Source organism: Thalassophryne amazonica, chromosome 2 (assembly GCF_902500255.1).
Source record: "Thalassophryne amazonica chromosome 2, fThaAma1.1, whole genome shotgun sequence".
NCBI classification, from domain to species: domain Eukaryota; kingdom Metazoa; phylum Chordata; class Actinopteri; order Batrachoidiformes; family Batrachoididae; genus Thalassophryne; species Thalassophryne amazonica.
The window spans coordinates 9894684-9907867 of NC_047104.1; positions in this window are offsets into that span (position 1 = coordinate 9894684).

Genomic DNA, 13184 nt, shown 5'->3' on the forward strand with positions numbered 1-13184 from the left:
CACGCAACAAGCTCATCAGGAGAGCTGGCTCTGTCCTGGGGGTTGAGCTGGAGTCTGTGGTGGAGGTGTTGGAGAGGAGGATGCTGAGGACGCTGCTCAGCATTCTGGACAACACCTCCCACCTCCTGCATGCAACACTGACATCCTGTCAGAGCACCTTCAGACTCAGATCACCAAGGTGCACCATAGAACGCCACAGGAGGTCTTTCCTACCTGTGACAATCAGACTGTAGGATTCTTCCTTCTTCTGCAGGATTAATACATAATGAACAGAGCAATTCAACTTATGTGCAATATTATCAAACATCTTGTGCAATATGCGTCTCCTCCAGTCATTTTGCATAAATTTGTTGCATAACATTGTTGTGCTTATTGTACTTTTTATATTATTTTACATTTTAGGCACTATTCTACACTTGCTTTTTGGTACTTTTACTCTAGATGGATTTCTTTCTGTTTAACTACTCACACTCTCTGTAATTGTGTATTTAACTAAACATTGTTTACTGTTTCTGTACTCTGGCAAAATAATTTCCTTTGGGATAAATAAAGTTAATCTTGATTAATGAAACATTAATAAGCAGATTCTGAGCTTGTCTGGAGCCTGAAAAAGATGTGAACTCTTTTCCTTTTCTTCAGTGGCGTCTTCATCGTCATCATGGACTGCCAAGCGTCAGTCTGTCAGCCCTCCATGCTTGTGTGACGCACATTGGGATAGATATCCAGTTTTGGCTGAGAGAGGCGTGGAGTCAGCTTCGATCGACCCCGGCGGTGGGTGAAGCGCTTGGCGCGAATCAGCCCTGTCAGCTCGTGTGATGGCTGCCTGTCTCATAGGCCCATTTGCTCACCGCTGATGTGATCTGATGGAAGATGATACAGAACAACGGCACGTTGGCTCTCAGATGTGAGCAGGGGGCCTCGGGGCATCAACACTCTGACAGATGCCACTTTATAGCTTTAATCCCAAAGTCTTAAAACAGCAGTTGACACAAATTGAGGTTGGCTTTTTTTCTGTTGGCAAGACAGAAAAAAAAGGAAATCACAAAAGCTTTCAACTTTACTCACCATGTTTGTGCTTTGCACAAAATAATTTTTATCACTTGAGTGTTAATCTTGCAGATAGATAAAGGGGATAGTTTGGAGATAATTTTTAAACCAATATTTTTTTTTTTCATTTTTTACATAAAGTGTCAAATCCTTTTTTAAAAAGGAGGTGTGCACATTAACAGGAAAAAAAAAACAGTTAAACACTGGCTTTTTTTTTATTTAGTTATTTTGCCCAGTATGATGCATATTAATCCAGTGTTTTGGAGCTTTTGATCATGTTTTTTTTTCCCATGATAACATTAGGATTTTGTTGAATACACTGTTAGGCCAGTCTGCCAGTCTTCCACTGCACATTCATGACACCTGAATTGTGAAAACATAATCGGAAACCCAATCGTGACCTGATATCAGATGTAAGTGGTGGTAAAAGCATCACTGTAGAACACTGTGAGCTATTGGGGAAATTTTAACTCCGTTTTAAATGTCTTATGATGTCGGGATACATCATTATCCAAAAGTAAGTAAGTAATTAATTTGTGGAGAGACGAGTTAAAATTATGAAAAGTCAGTACATGTAAGCAAAGAGGGAGTAAGCGAACAGTAGCAGGACTTTGGCCAAAGTGTGGGGCAGCATATTACCAAAAACTGGAGTGTCACCTTATTTCTCACTATGTTTTGCTCCACTTTACCAAACCTGTGTGATACCAGACCTGCTCATACCATCCATCCATCCATCCATCCATTTTCTTCCACTTTATCCGGAGTCGGGTCGCGGGGGCAGCAGCTCAAGCAAAGCTGCCCAGACCTCCCGATCCACACACAGCTCCCCCAGCTCCTCCGGGGGAACCCCAAGGTGTTTCCAAGCCAGCCAAGAGATGTAGTCCCTCCAGCGTGTCCTCGGTCTTCCCCGGGGCCTCCTCCCAATGGGACGTGCCCGGAACACCTCTCCAGCGAGGCATCCAGGGGGCATCCGGAAAAGATGCCAGAGCCACCTCAACTGGCTCCTTTCGACGTGGAGGAGCAGCGGCTCGACTCCAAGCTCCTCCCGAGTGACCGAGCTCCTCACCCTATCTCTAACGGAGCGCCCAGCCACCCTCAGGAGGAAACTCATCTCGGCCGCTTGTACTTGCGATCTCGTTCTTTCGGTCATGAGCCAAATCTCATGACCATAGGTGAGGATTGGAATGTAGATCGATCAGTAAATCGAGAGCTTTGCCCCACTACTCAGCTCTCTCTTCACCACGACGGTCCGATACAGCGACCGCATCACTGCAGATGCTGCGCCGATCCGTCTATCGATCTCACGCTCCATCCATCCCTCATTCATGAACAAGACCCCGAGATACTTAAACTCCTCCACTTGAGGCAAGGACACTCCACCGACCTGAAGAGGACAAAGCACCTTTTTCCGGTCGAGAACCATGGCCTCGGATTTGGAGGTGCTGATTTTCATCCCGGACGCTTCACACTCGGCTGCAAACCGCCCCAGTGGATGCTGAAGGTCCTGATTTGATGAAGCCAACAGAGCCACATCATCCGCAAACAGCAGAGACGAGATTCTGTGGTTCCCAAACCAGACCCCCTCTATGCCCTGGCTGCGCCTAGAAATTCTGTCCATAAAAATAATGAACAGAACCGGTGACAAAGGGCAGCCCTGGTGGAGGCCAACGTGCACTGGAAACAGGTTTGACTTACTACCGGCAATGCGAACCAAGCTCCTGCTGCGGTCGTACAGGGACCGGATAGCCCTTAGCAAAGGACCCCGGACCCCGTACTACCCGGAGCACTCCCCACAAGGGTACCCCGAGGGACACGGTCGAACGCCTTCTCCAGATCCACAAAACACATGTGGACTGGTTGGGCGAACTCCCATGAACCTTGAGCACCTGATGCGTGTAGAGCTGGTCCAGTGTGCCGCGACCAGGACAAAAACCACACTGCTCCTCCTGAATCCTCTCCAGTACTCTGGAATAGACCTTACCGGGGAGGCTGAAGAGTGTGATCCCCCTATAGCTGGAACACACCCTCCGGTCCCCCTTCTTATACAGAGAGACCACCACCCCGGTCTGCCAATCCAGAGGCACTGTCCCCGATCGCCACGCGATGTTGCAGAGGCGTGTCAGCCAAGACAGTCCCACAACATCCAGAGACTTAAGGTACTCAGGACGGATTTCATCCACCCCAGGGGCCTTGCCACCGAGGAGCTTTCTAACCACCTTGGTGACTTCAGCCTGGGTAATGGATGAGTCCACCTCTGAGTCCCCAGTCTCTGCTTCCTCTTCGGAAGACATGACGATGGTATTGATCCCATTGCATCCCATCCCATCCCATCAATCCCATCCCATCAATCCCATCCCATCAATCCCTGCTCATACCATACACTTTAACAGTTGCCTTAAAAAAATGTTACTGCATTTAAAAATAAATAATTTCTGCTTGAATGTGGATTTGACTGCTCAGTTATTTTGATGCCAGGCTACAGTTTGAAGGGCATATCTCACTTAAGTCAACACTATATTTTAAAAAATAAAAAATAAAAAAAAAATAATGCTAGATTAGTAATCTTTACGTTCAACTTTTAACTTGTGCAGTCCTGACAAAGGTGCTAACAGTGAAATAAGCCAGAGTGCATCTGCAAAATGCACAACAGATTGACAGCTACTTTGATCCATAATCATCATGTAAAACCTGGCACTTACTATTGCACAGTAAAATCACCAGTGTTAAATGAACACTGACAGTGAAAATATGGTCCCACTCTGTCCAAAGTAGGATCATATGTATGCTAGCAGTGTTAATTTAACACTGTCAGTGTTAGTTTTACACTGGTGATTTTACTGTGTACCTGTCTGAAAGTCACTCTGCCTGTGTCCACTAATGGAAAGAATAGAATCCATGGTTAGATCCATGTATTGAAGACAATTCTCATGCTGTGCTGGGCTTCACTTCTCTAGTCTGGCACGCAATAGAACAAATAAATAAAGATTAAATAAAGACATCCAATAATATGTGTATAATATCAATGTGGGAAAAATAGGTGACTGCAGAAATCCATGTAGAACATGTAGTGAGCAGGACCTGCCGTTCTGTGAGCAGAAGCCTCCTCTCTGTAAAATAAATCCCATGAAAAGCTTGCAGCATAACAGTAGTCAGTTGTGAGATGTAAAGAGATACATTTTTAGCTTTGTGGAAAAGTGTAGTAATAACCACAGGTAACAAGACTCGAGGAGTGCACTGACTGTTTGGAGTTACATTTTACGCATGTGCACAAACAATTATGCAAAGAGACTCATCCATAATACAGTGTATTATGGATGAGTGTAAGAGGCAATACTAGGCAATTAGTGGTTATATGGTTACACACGTTTGTAAGCATTTATATAATAGAAGGGAATACATATTGTTCCTGCTGCTTTAATAAATGGTGCTTAATTCCTCAATTTTGGAATTGGGATGCAAACTGGAGCCAATGGGAGTCTAGACTAACACTTTATTTTACAGCATTAAACTCAATGCATCAAGCCATTTGCACTCAGTCACCACTTAGTGCTCATGGTTTGCAGCATGTTTAGTTAAAAATATTTAAAATTCACTAGAATCCAAATAAATGTATGTTGTTTTGGTTATATAATTTCAAAAGAACTTGAACAAAAATACCCTTCACTTATTGAACAAACTAAAACTAACAAACTGAACAGATATAAAACTTTGTGCACATCCACAAAGACTTCAGTTGGATTTGCTCCTCATTTAGATTCTGATTTGTTTGAAAGAATGAATGTTGGGATGTGGCGCAAACCACTGGGCCAACAGATCATACAGGTCTGAGCTGAGAGACAAATGCACATAATATCATGTAATTGCACTATAATTACACAAAAACAAGGACTGGAATCAAATTTCAGACACATTATAATACCTGTCAATTGTGATATCAATAGTCTCCATTTCCATTTGGAGTGCATGGAATGTGAAATGCACATTAAATTAATTATATTGAACCTTCATTACTTTGGAGACAGCGTTTGTTGAATTCCTCAGGATTATGATAAATTGTGTTTACCAGCTATAAGAGGCAAAGATGGGTTAATGAATCGTTGTGCCACTGGAGTGCTGCGATACAGAAAGTCATGTTTAGAAAAATAAAACTTACAGAAGAAGACAGCTGCTTCTAAGATTTTTTTAAAGATCTGCTTAGAATTCTTGAAGGTGAAACACATATAATGATATTCATGTAGAAGTTTAAAAATGCTTGATTTGTGTGTCTCCATATACAGTCAGGTCCATAAGTATTTGGATAATGACATTTTTTGCAATGTTGTGTCCATACAGCACAATGCAGTGGGAATTAAACAACCAAGTTGCCCTTGTCTGTGGGTGTTTATGGTTCATAACAACCCAGGCTTCTCAGTTAATGTATCTTTCGATGTGAGTTCATCCCCCCCCCGAGATGATGCTGACAGGATTCAATGTGGTCGAAGCAAGCGGCAATGCTCGTGCTCATATTCTGACCCCAACACCGAAGTGCAGTTTCTTGACTGGCCGCTTGTGGCCGACTTCAAAACAGAGCACATTCCAATGGAAGCCCATTTTAAAATGTGCAACCTTACAGCAGAAATAAACATCTTTACAGTCTGACACATAAAGTTCAATATAATTGTGGGTGTTGTTGTTTTGAGTAATAGGGGCTGAGCCCAGTGACTCGACCTCTTGTAGTCTCTGACCATAACTGAGCTACTTGCTGTTGTGTTGTTACTGTGTCTGTTTGGAGTATTTTATGACAAACACCTGGAATACTGTGGCTTATTGTGTGGTGAAAGGTAGCAGGGGTGATGGCCAAGTGGTTAATGCGCTTGGTTTCAGTGCAGAAGGTTCCGGGTTCAAATCCCACCCCACCACATTTCTCCATGTAATGTGGAGTTGCGTCAGGAAGGGCATCCGGTGTAAAACCTGTGCCAATTCAACATTCAGATCCACCTTGGATTTGCTGTGGTGACCCTGAGTGCAAACAAGGGAGCAGCCGAAGGGACTTATTACTGTGCGGTGAAAGGTACTAGCACACTGTAAAATACAATAAGTTGACTTTACAAAAAAAAAAAAAAAAATGCAAACTTGCTGATTTAAAAAGTAATTTTTGTTGGCTTAAATTAATCAGATTTGATTAACGAAATTATTGTGAGTGGGCAGTACTCAAATTATTTTAAATAATTGAATAATAGTAACTTGTTCATTTTGATTTAGCAGTACTCAAATGAACTTAAAAACCTACATTATAGTAACTTGTTTATTTTGAGTTTGCAGTACTGAAATAAATTAGATTATAGTAACACATTTACTGTGAGCATCCAGTACTCAAATGACAGCTTAATTTTCTTTAGTTTTGCTCATTCATCATATTCAGGTCAACTTAATTTTCTTGAAGCTGCAGCAGAAGTTACCGCTAACTGCTAATTTTTATTATTGACTCCGGTACACTGTCGGCTACTGACAACCCAGTTTTGCATTTAAGCACCACCAATGTTTCTGAGTAAAAACAAAGGAGATCATAAACTCAACTCAAAAAAATGAGTCTTTGAGCACTCTGCCAACTGCCGACGAGTCATTTACTTTCAACATGGAACAGTACTGACGTGTCACAGAAGACATTAAAAGCAAATCATTTTGGCTTAGAAAGATGAGAGAGGTCTGCAATTTTCAACATAGGTACTCTTCAATTATGAGAGACAAAATGAGAAAAAAAAATCCAGAAAATCACATTGTAGGAATTTTAAAGAATTTATTTGTAAATTATGGTGGAAAATAAGTATTTGGTCACCCACAAACAAGCAAGATTTCTGGTTGTCACAGACCTGTAACTTCTTCTTTAAGAAGCTCTTCTGTCCTCCACCTGTTACCTGTATTAATGGCATCTGTTGGAACTCGTTATCTGTATAAATGACACCTATCCACAGCCTCAAACAGTCTGACTCCAAACTCAACCATGGCCAAAACCAAAGAGCTGTCGAAGGACAACAGGAAGAAAATTGTAGATGATCACCAGGCTGGGAAGAGTGAATCTACAATAGTCAAGCAGGTTGGTGTGAATAAATCAACTCTGGGAGCAATTGTAAGAAAATGGAAGACATACAACACCATTGATAATCTCCCTCGATCTGGGGCTCTGCGCAAGATGTCATCCTGTGGGGTCAAAATGATCATGAGAACAGTGAACAGAAGTCCCAGAACTACATGGAGGGACCTGACAAATGACCTGCAGAGAGCTGGGACCAAAGTAACCAGTGGTGGGCATAGTTCAGATAATCTGATAACCGATAATTATCAAAGATAAAGTTTTCATTAGCGTCCAGCCCCGCTCCAGGAGTTGGGTACCAGAGCCCATGCTATGCGTGGAGGTGAGCCCGACTATCTCTAGTCGGTATCTCTCAACCTCCCGCACAATCTCAGGCTCCTTGTCCCCCAGCGAGGTTACATTCCACGTCCCAACAGCAAGGGGCTGTGAGCATGGACCGGGCTGCCGGGCCACCCGCCCTCGACCGCCACCCAATCCTCTCTGCACCTGACCCCCATGGCCCCCTCTGCAGGTGGTGAACCCACAGGAGGGCGGGCCCACGTTGCTCCTTCGGGCTGAGCCTGGCCGGGCCCCATGGGCTAAGGCGCTCGTGCGCGAGCCCAAACCCCAGGCTTGGCTCCAGGGTGGGACCCCAGCTCCGCCATACCGGGCGGTGTCTCGGTCCTTGATCTTTCACTGGTCATGGAGGTTCTGAGCTGCCCTTAGTCTGACCCATCACCTAGGACCTGTTTGCCTTGGGAGACCCTACAGGGAGCACAAAGCCCCCGACAACATAGCTCCTAGCATCATCTGGGTATGTAAACTCCCCCACCATGATAAGGTGGCAGCTAGAGGGGGACCGTTGTCTCGGCCTACGGGCCGAGCAGCAGTGCAGAGTACCTGACCTTCCTGGAGTCCCTGGGAGGGGTCCTAGATAGCGCTCCGACTGGGGACTCCATTGTCTTTTTGCTCTGTATGCACCACTCTGCATTTAATCATTAGTGATCGATCTCTGCTCCCCTCCACAGCATGTCTTTTTCCTGGTTCTCTCCCTCAGCCCCAACCAGTCCCAGCAGAAGACTGCCCCTCCCTGAGCCTGGTTCTGCTGGAGGTTTCTTCCTGTTAAAAGGGAGTTTTTCCTTCCCACTGTAGCCAAGTGCTTGCTCACAGGGGGTCGTTTTGACCGTTGGGGTTTTACATAATTATTGTATGGCCTTGCCTTACAATATAAAGCACCTTGGGGCAACTGTTTGTTGTGATTTGGCGCTATATAAAAAAAAATTGATTGATTGATTGATTGTTCTCCTGGGGGATTTCAACGCCCACATGGGTGGTGACAGTGAGACCTGGAGGGGGGTGATCGGGAAGCACGGCCTCTCCGATCTGAACCCGAGTGGTGTTCAGTTGTTGGACTTCTGTGCTAGTCACAGTTTGTACATCACGAACACCATGTTCGAGCACAAGGGTGTCCATAAGTGCACATGGCACCAGGAAACCCTAAGCCGGAGATCGATGATCGACTTTGTAGTCGTATCATCTGACCTTCGGCCACGTGTCTTGGACACTCGAGTAAAGAGAGGGGCAGAGCTGTCGACCGATCACCACCTGGTGGTGAGTTGGATCCGCTGGGAGGGGAGGAAGCCGGTCAGACCTGGCAGGCCCAAACATATAGTGAGGGTCTGCTGGGAACAACTGGCGGAACCCTCTGTCAGGGAGGTCTTCAACTCCCACCTCCGGGAGAGCTTCTCCCAGATCCCGGGGGAGGTTGGAGACATGGAGTCCGAGTGGACCATGTTCTCCACCTCCATTGTTGATGCAGCTGCTCGTAGCTGTGGTCGCAAGGTCTTTTGTGCCTGTCGCGGCGGCAATCCCCGAACCCGGTGGTGGACACCGGAAGTAAGGGATGCCGTCAAGCTGAAGAAGGAGTCCTACTTATCTTTGTTGGTAGGTGGGACCCCAGAGTCAGCTGACAGGTACCGGCAGGCCAAGCATGCCGCAGCCTGTGCGGTCGCAGAGGCAAAAACTCGGGTCTGGGAGGAGTTCGGGGAGGCTATGGAGGAGGACTATCGGTCGGCCTCGAAGAGATTCTGGCAAACCGTCCGACGCCTCAGGAGGCGGAAGCAGTTGACCCTGACTGGGGATGTTGTTGGGCGGTGGAAGGAGTACTTTGAGGATCTCCTCAATCCCATTGTCACGTCTTCCGAAGAGGAGGCAGAGACTGGGGACCCAAAGGCGGACTCATCCATTACCCAGGCAGAAGTCACTGAGGTGGTTAGAAAGCTCCTCGGTGGGAAGGCTCCTGGGGTGGATGAAATCCATCCTGAGTACCTTAAGTCTCTGGATGTTGTGGGACTGTCTTGGCTGACACGGCTCTGCAACATCACGTGGCGATCGGGGACAGTGCCTCTGGATTGGCAGACCGGGGTGGTGGTCCCTCTGTTTAAGAAGGGGGACCGGAGGGTGTGTTCCAACTATAGGGGAATCACACTCCTCAGCCTCCCCGGTAAGGTCTATTCCAGAGTACTGGAGAGGAGAATTCGATCGATGGTCAAACCTCGGATTCAGGAGGAGCAGTGTGGTTTTCGTCCTGGTCGCAGCACAACACAGCTCTACACGCTCCATCAGGTGCTCGAGGGTTCATGGGAGTTCGCCCAACCAGTCCACATGTGTTTTGTGGATCTGGAGAAGGCGTTTGACCGTGTCCCTCGGGGCACCCTGTGGGGAGTGCTCCGGGAGTACGGGGTCCGGGGTCCTTTGCTAAGGGCTATCTGGTCCGTGTACGACTGCAGCAGGAGCTTGGTTCACATTGCCGGTAGTAAGTCAAACCTGTTTCCAGTGCACGTTGGCCTCCGCCAGGGCTGCCCTTTGTCACCAGTTCTGTTCATTATTTTTATGGACAGAATTTCTAGGCGCAGCCAGGGTGTAGAGGGGGTCTGGTTTGGGAACCACAGAACCTCGTCTCTGCTGTTTGCAGATGATGTGGTTCTGTTGGCTTCATCAAAACAGGACCTTCAACGTGCACTGGGGTGGTTTGCAGCCGAGTGTGAGGCGTCCGGGATGAAAATCAGCACCTCCAACTCCGAGGCCATGGTTCTCGACCGGAAAAAGGTGCTTTGCCCTCTTCAGGTCGGTGGAGTGTCCTTGCCTCAAGTGGAGGAGTTTAAGTATCTCGGGGTCTTGTTCACGAGTGAGGGACGGATGGAGCGTGAGATCGATAGACGGTTCGGTGCAGCGTCTGCAGTGATGCGGTCGCTGTGTCGGACCGTCGTGGTGAAGAGAGAGCTGAGTAGGGGGGCAAAGCTCTCGATTTAACGATCGATCTACATTCCGATCCTTACCTATGGTCATGACCGAAAGAACGAGATTGCGGGTACAAGCGGCCGAGATGAGTTTCCTCCGCAGGGTGGCTGGGTGCTCCCTTAGAGATAGGGTGAGGAGCTCGGTCACTCGGGAGGAGCTCGGAGTCGAGCCGCTGCTCCTCCACGTCGAAAGGAGTCAGTTGAGGTGGCTCGGGCATCTTTTCCGGATGCCCCTTGGACGCCTCCCTGGAGAGGTGTTCCCGGCACGTCCCATTGGGAGGAGGCCCCGGGGAAGACCCAGGACACGCTGGAAGGATTACATCTCTTGGCTGGCTTGGGAACGCCTTGGGGTTCCCCCCAGAGGAGCTGGGGGAGGTGTGTGTGGATCGGGAGGTCTGGGCGGCATTGCTTGAGCTGCTGCCCGTGCAACCCGACTCCGGATAAAGCGGAAGAAAATGGATGGCTGGAAGTTTTCATTATCAGATTATCTTTTGAGATAACTTTGAAAACCATTATCGGACTAATTATCTTCCATTAAATTTTGGCCGCTAATTTTTAGACCGTTAACGTGGTAGACAAAGGTGAACAGATGTGTAGTTCTACCCTCTGCAAACAGAGGAGAGCTGTCTCTAGAAGAAACCGCTCTATACTCTGCAGACAAAGGAGTACGACAGAACTACATGGTGTAAAAGTTCAGAGCACACGATTTATGTTCTCACCCACATTGTACATTCAAAAACCACACGTCAGACTCGTGCTTCCAGAAGCAAAATGTAAACAGAAGTTTTTTTCAAACTTAATTTCCAAAAACTCTCTATGGGAGACATCAAAGTAAAAAACAAAACAAACAAAAAAACAAACAAAACAAAAGAAAAGAAAAAAACAAAAAAAGATTACAAGACATTACAAGGTCAGGTCTACGGTGTTTGCACAGGCACAGTGCGAGAGCTTGGGTGCTTGTAGCGCTTCATCAGTGGGATACCTTCACGACGGCTGAACAGAATATCAAACAGGTTTGATTTTCATCTGATCATAGGATCAGTGATCAGGAGGTGGTTGTGAGATGTTTACTCCATGTATACTAAATGATGCAGGACGTGCGATTAACCTGAATCTCTGTGCGATCCAAAAAATTCTCGCACGAATGAAAAATCAGCTGAAAAAGGGCCAAAACTCGCACTGGCACCAGTAGATCATGGCAGTGTTCTATTTATTTTGACACCGGTTAGATCAGATGGTTATCTAATTACAACGTGGCTTTTTTTTTTAATGCCTTTTTTTAACAAATAAAAAATGGCATATTTTACAAAAGCACATTTATCTGTAAACACCAACACACGACACACCTATATTAACATGCTGGTTTACATAGAATGAATCAACCAATCAGTGTTTAGCCGAGGCACATTTTACCCAGAATGCCATCTGTCTGTGTTTGTTATAAAACTTCAGAATTAGTGCATTATTCGATATTAAAAGATATATGTTATATCTTAACTTTGCACAAATGACAGAATTGACATTAATGGAGTTATTCTATCACTATTCATTTTATTTATACACCAAACCATAACTCAGCATTGCTTTATTTTGCAAGACCTCGGCCTGGCGGCAGCGTTGTAATTGGGTAGACAGTTGAGCTCTCGGCTGTGCTGGAAACCATGTAGTAAACTCCAGCTTCCAGCTTCCAGCTTCCAGCTTCCAGCAGGGAGCAGGGAGCAGGGTGCTCAAAGACAAAAGTGCTGACTCATTGTTTGGGTCTGTGGTCGCTTTTGATGCTTCCAAAAGCAATCGTGGTGTTGAAACTCAAACTCAGCTTGTTAGTAGTTGCAAGTGTACCGCAGACAATACTGGAATTTATCGGTTATCTGTAACTTCTGATACATTTTTGGGTGGTTTATCGTTTTATCTTTATCAAAGATAACTTTTCAGTTATCTGATTACCTGTTATCGAAGTAATTTTTTGGGTTATCTGTGCCCACCACTGAAAGTAACAAAGGCTACACACTACGCAGAGAGGGACTCATATCGTGCAGTGCCAGGCGTGTCCCCCTGCTTAAGCCAGTACATGTCCAGGTCCGTCTGAAGTTTGCCAGAGAGCATATGGATGATCCAGAAGAGGATTGGGAGAATATCATGTGGTCAGATGAAATCAAAATAGAACATTTTGGTAAAAACTCAACTCATCGTGTTCGGAGGAAAAAGAATGCTAAGTTGCATCCCAAGAACACCATATCTACTGTGATGCATGGGGGGTGGAAACATCATACTGTGGGGCTGTTTTTCTGCAAAGGGGACAGGAAGACTGATCCATGTTAAGGGAAGAATGAACACGGCCATGTATCATCAGATTTTAAGACAAAACCTCCTTCCATCAGTGAGAGCACTGAAAATGCAACGTAGCTGGGTCTTCCAGCATGACAATGATCCCAAACACACTGCTCGGGCAATGAAGGAGTAGCTCTGTAAAAAGCATGTTAGGGTCTTGCAGTGGCCAAGCCAGTCTCCAGACCTCAACCCCATAGAAAATTTGTTGATGGAGTTGAAAGTCCATGTTGCCCAGCGACAGCCCCAAAACATCACTGCTGTAGAGGAGATCTGCATGGAGGAATGGGCCAAAATACCAGCTACAGTGTGTGCAAACCTGGTGAAGACTTACAGGAAACGTTTGACCTCTGTCATTGGCAACAAAGATTATGTCACAAAGTATTGAGTGGAACTTTTGTTTTTGAGCAAATACTTATTTTCCACCATAATTTACAAATAAATTCTTTAAAAATCCTACAAAG